The following is a 6,000-nucleotide window of genomic DNA, read 5'->3' on the forward strand; positions in this document are numbered from 1 at the left end:
TCGATAAGAATTTTACTTGAAGTATTACATATTTACTTATTTAATTCATGTTCATAAGTTTATTGTATTGTTTCAGTTCTGCAAAATAAAAATGTGCTTAAACTGTTCGACATGCACTTCAGTTCAGTGTGAAATTTCAAAACTACTAAAGGAACAACACGGTAGCTAACCAACAGTTAATAATAACCTACTGTAATAGCTAACTCCAGGCAATAAAAAAGTTGTACTTAAAGCATGTTCTATTGAAATTATGAGAAAACAATCTATATCGTGATATATATCGTTACTGTGCAAAATTAAAATCTTGCTGGGCAAACGATTTTTTTAAGTTTTAAAAAAAGAAATTGAAAATATTGTAGCGTTTACAGGTTCTTTTCAGAACAAAGGACCAGTGGAGACGTGATTAACAAAGCAAGCGCTGCTTTATTCATTAACAACCGGACAAAAACAAACACAGAATATACACGCACATGAGGAGACTGACGGAACACATCTTTGGGGTGGTAATTACTTAACAACACGCTATACTCTTATAAGACTACACAAGACACTAGAACTACTATGACATTATTTGTACAGGTAGGGTCCCTCAGACTCTCCCCGGCTACAATTCCTAGCCTGCCCAGCGGTACTATGAGAGCCTAGGGGCGCTTCCTCCTCACCACCAGGCGAGGGCGTTACACTGCCCCCACCTGAAGCGTCTGGCGTCTCGCCGACGTCGAACACCCCCCTCAGGCTGTACTCGTACTCGGCTAACTGCTGTGGAACTCTGCGTGAGCGACCGCTGCGCCGCAGTGACGGCTGGCGACCCACAGACGCCCTACTATCGGCCGGCCCAGCCCCGGCTGCTCCTCTAGAGGCTCCCCACACGGCTCCTCCTCCCGGGCCCGGTAGGGGGCCAGGCGGTCTCGGTGCAGGACCACCACTCTCCCCCGTGTTCGCAACCGGACACGGTAGCAGACCTCGCCCACCACCCCGAGTACCTCAGCGGGCCCCTCCCACGACGGCGCCAGCTTAGGGCTGAGGCCTTTGCGGCGGCGCGGGCTGTACCCTCAAACCTAGTCCCCGGGCTGGAAGGCAGGCCCCCTGCAGCGCAGGTCGTAGTGCCGCTTCTGCCGGACTCCCGCCTGAGTCAGGTGGGTCCGTGCAAAGCTGTGCACCCGCCGCATCCGCTGCTGCAGGTCCCACTCGTAGTCCGGTCCAGCCGGCGGTTCCGACCCGTCTCCGGGCGGCGGGCTGAAGACCAGGTCCACCGAGGTTCGCATTGAGCGAGGCCGGGGTGCACCCGGTGGATTCCTGGACCGCGGTCCTATACACCCAGAGCGCAAGGGGGAGGTGGCGGTCCAAGTCCCGTTGGTGCTGGGACACCAGGGTGGCCTGCTGGGTGGCGAGCGTCTGATTAAACCGCTCCACCAACACGTCGCTCTGGGGATGCAGCGGTGTGGTCCGCGTCTTAGTGATCCCCAGGCGCTGGCACACTCTGGCGAAGACCTGGGATTCGAAGTTACGCCCCTGGTCACTGTGTAACTCCTCCGGCACCCCCAGCCTGGCAAACATCCCCTCCAGCAGTGCATCGGCCACCGTGGGGGCACTCTGGTCCGGGAGGGCGTAGGCCTCCGGCCACTTCGTAAAATAGTCCATGGCCACCACGACGTAGCGGTTCCCGGACTTGGTGCGTGGAAACGGGCCTAAAGCGTCCACCCCCACCCACTCCATAGGAGCCCCCACCTGGTGTTGTTGGAGGGGGGCCCGAGAGCGCTCAGGGGGGCCCTTCTGCACCACACACACCGCACACGTTCGGCAATACCACTCCACATCCCGGTGGCAAAGACCCCAATAAAAATGGCCTCGGAGACGCTGCAGGGTTTTTTTACCGCCGAAGTGCCCCACGCCCGGCTGGCCGTGCACCGCTCGGAGCACCGCCCCACGGAGCGACCGTGGCACCGCCAGCTGCCACCGTACCTCGCCACTGGAGGGTACCCGCCACCCACAGCGCAGCACCCCGTCCTTTACCTCCAAGGCCTCCCACAGGGCGCAGAGGGCCTTGAGGGACTTCGGGTGCGGGGCGAGCTCCTCTCGCGTAGGCCGCACTCCTGCTGCCCTCCAGCGGAGCACCGGCCCCACGTCAGGATCAGCTGCCTGACGCTGCGCCAACTCTGACAGGCCCACCCCCAGCGGCCCCTCCCGGGCCGTGGCCGCGGTGCTCGCCTCTGCCATGGTGCGGACAGCCTCCTCACACTGCTCCCGCCAGGCACAGTGGTGGCAGTCCGTGGCCTCGCAGGGGCGCCGCGAGAGAGCGTCGGCATTGAGATGGCGAGACCCCGCACGGTGCGCGACAGTGAAGTCGTACTCCTGCAGGATCTCTATCCATCGTGCCATCTGCCCCTCCGGCTCCTTAAAGTGGAGCAGCCAGGTGAGGGACGCATGGTCGGTCCTCAGCCGGAACCGGGTCCCGAACAGGTACGGCCTGAAGTGGTGGACCGCCGCCATCACCGCCAGCAGCTCGCGACGGGTCACGCAGTAGTTCCGTTCAGCCCTAGTCAAAGCCCGACTATAGTAGGCCACTACGCGCTCCCCATCTGGTGCCAACACCGCACCCACCCCCGAGTTACTTGCGTCGGTATCGAGAACATATGGTAACCACGGGTCGGGGTAGGCCAGCACGGGCGCCCCCACCAGAGCTTCACGCAACCGGCCAAAGGCCGTCTCACAGCCCGAGTCCCAGTCGAAACGGCGGCCCTTGTCGGAGAGGCGGTGCAGCGGGGCAGCGATGCTGGCAAAGTCCCGGATGAACCTCCGGTAGTACGAGGCCAACCCCAGAAAGCTGCGCTTGGCGTGAACCATGCATCCCGGTGGGATGCGGATGGGTTGAGCGTCGCCGGTGTTGATTTCGTGTTGGACCAGGGCAGTGCAGGTGCAATCCTCATCTCTCGCCGCAAAGAGATCCTCGTTCTGGGCGAGTAGCTCCTGGAGCCGCTGCCGCTGGTCCTGATCGAGGCCCTTGCAGCTCCGCTGGTAGAGGTCCTCAACGGTGCGTCTCGCTTCCACGCAACACTCAGCCCCCGCCGCCGCCGCCTTGTCTGGCCCCCCGGCTGACTCGGGGGCAGGATCTGGCACGCTCGCTCCCCGGCTCGCAGGTCTGGCCTGCCCCGGCGACTGCCGCCGCCACTGCCTCTTTTTCCCCCGGCTTCGGCAAGCCCGCGTCCCTCGGCCTTCGCCGGGCCTGCCCTCCACCAGGCGAAGTCGCTCCCCCTGCCACACCAACTCCTGCCGGCTCAAGTCCAAACTGGCCCCCACTCGCTGCAGTAGGTCCAGGGGTGGCGCACCGTCGCTGCACCTAGACGGAAGGCAAGCACCTGTTTCCCCCTGACTGCAGCGAGCTGTCCCGTCACGGTCTTCAGCCGCAGGCTGGAGGCCTCCCATCCTGCTGGGTTGGTGCCCTCATCGTCGGGGAGGACGTCCGGCCGGAGTAGGGTTACCGATGAACCGGTGTCGAGTAGGGCCAGGCAGGGTTGGTCCTCGATTTGGCAGTGGAGGTACAGGCCCCGGCTAGAGCCGACTCGCCCCACAGTGGCGTGAGGGGCGCCGGTCTTAACAGCGCTCCCCGGAGCGGGGGTTGAGGTGTTCAAGGGGCGGCCCTTTCCCGTTTCCCGACACCGATCGAGGAGTGCGAGGTTCGGGTGCCCGGCAGAACCGGGCTCGGTGTCCCCTCTTCCCGCAGCGGTTGCAAATCAGCGTGCGGGGCTGTTCCGCGGGGGTCGCTGCACTGGCTGGCTCCTCTTCCCCCTCGCTGGATTCCTCCGTCGCCGCCTCGGTCAGCCAGCAGGGCGCACTGTGTCTGCTGGCGCTTCCAGCCACCCCGAACACGGCCTCAGCCCGTGTAGCAAGGGCCAAGGCCTGCTCCAGTGATGTTGGCGCGGCCAGCTGCACGTGGCGCCGCAGCTCCTCGGGTGAGAGGGCCTTGAGAAAGGCCTGGAGAGCCATCTCCCGCTGCCCCTCCCGAGGAAAAGCTGAGTATCCTCGGCGGGCGAGGAACGTGACATCAGCAGCAACCGGGCCCAGCCGCTCTCCTGGTCGGCGCCGCCGCAGGGCCAGCCTCTCCAGCATCAAGTCCGGCGCCTCCTCCACACCGAAGCGCAGCTGGAGAGCTGCTGCCAGCACCGTGTATTCGCCTCTGTCCTCCTCCGGGACGTCCAGGAGCACCTGGCAGGCCGCTCCTTCCAGCGCCGCCGCCAGGTGGCCGGCCATCTCCGCCCGGCTCCAGCCATTCGTCCGGGCCGCGAGCCGGAACTGCGCCTCGTAGGTTTCCCAAGGTGCTTCACCATCGTAGCGACCTGGTCGCACCCGCGCCGATGGGTGTGGGAATCACTGATCGGCTCCGGCAGGGAGAGTATCCTCTCTCTGGGGTGCCCGCTGACCAGGAGTAGCGGCCAGTCGCCCCAATTCTACCGGCGGGACCACTACTGGGTAGCCCTGGTAAGGGCTGTGGCCACCTGTCGCACCCAGGAGTTGCTCAGGCTCCCTATGTGCGCTGCCGATGGGTTCTGTTTCTTAACAGAATCGGGTAGTGTCTGCCACGATTTGTCCATCTTGCCCGCTTCTGACACCAATGTAGCGTTTACAGGTTCTTTTCAGAACAAAGGACCAGTGGAGACGCGATTAACAAACCAAGCGCTAGCTTTATTCATTAACAACCACACAAAACCAAACACATGATCTACACGCACATGAGGAGACTGACGGAACACGTACTGTACAGTACATATCTTTAGGGTGGTAATTACTTAACAACACGCTATACTTTTATAAGACTACACAGGGCACTAGAACTACTAGGACATTATTTACACAGGTAGGGTCAGCCGCTGATCATCGTGCTGACCCTCAGACTCTCCCCGGCTGCCACTCCCAGCATGCCCAGCGGTACTAAGAGCACCTAGGGGCGCTTCCTCCTCATCACCAGGCGAGGGCGTTACAATATGATACAGTGAAGTGTCCCAGCTTGGAACATTGCATGACTTTAAACGCTATAAAAAACGGGATTAGATCATTAAGAAACGGGTGATCAGCTTATAATGTTTGTGTACATTGTACGTTTTTTACTTTATAATTAACCCTTTAAAATACTTGAATTTCATGAATGGAGTTTGTAACGAAAGTTCGGGAGGGGTGACAACAACCACGCTCAATCGTACTCAGCTGTCGGTAATAAGCAATCGCTCCCGTCATCCTTCCTCCACCTTCTTCTTCTTCTTCTTCTTTTTCACAGCCTTAGTCCCAGACTGTCCTGGGGTCAGCTGCTTTGGTTGCTCTTCTCCATTTGTCTCTGTCGAGCACATCTTCCTCACTCACTTCACATACCTCCATATCTTTTCTCACACAATCTATCCATCTCTTTCTAGGCCTGCCTCTTCCTCTGTTACCTTCCACCTCAAATTCCATTACCCTCTTTGTTACTTCCTCAATGTCCCTCCTCATGATATGTCCATACCACCGTAACCTCGCCTCTCGCATCTTCTCAACCACATCCACCACCCTACATCGTCTACGGATTTCTTCATTTCTGATCTTATCCTTCATTGAAATCTGCAGAATCCATCTCAACATCCTCATTTCAGTTCTTCTCATCAAGTTCTCTTCCCTCTTTCCAACTGCCAAGCATTCAGCTCCATATAGTAGTACAGGTCTAATCACAGTCTTGTACATTTTGCACTTTAACTTTCTGGGAATTTTCCTGTCACAGATTATTCCAGTTATTTCTCTCCACTTGTTCCATCCAGCTTTCACTCTTTGTTTTACTGCCTCCAGTGTTTCTCCTCCCTTTACCAGTTTTGATCCAAGGTATTTAAAGTCATCAACTTGTTTCAGTTTTCCTCCATTTGTCTCCTCAACATTGGTCATAGTATCTCCTCTTCTCTCCATTACCATTATTTCAGATTTTTCTGCATTCATTTTCAGTCCACCCTTTTCCAGACTCCTCTGCCATTTGAACACTTTCTC

The sequence above is a fragment of the Lepisosteus oculatus genome, chromosome 27 (assembly GCF_040954835.1).
Source record: "Lepisosteus oculatus isolate fLepOcu1 chromosome 27, fLepOcu1.hap2, whole genome shotgun sequence".
Classification (NCBI taxonomy): Eukaryota; Metazoa; Chordata; class Actinopteri; order Semionotiformes; family Lepisosteidae; genus Lepisosteus; species Lepisosteus oculatus.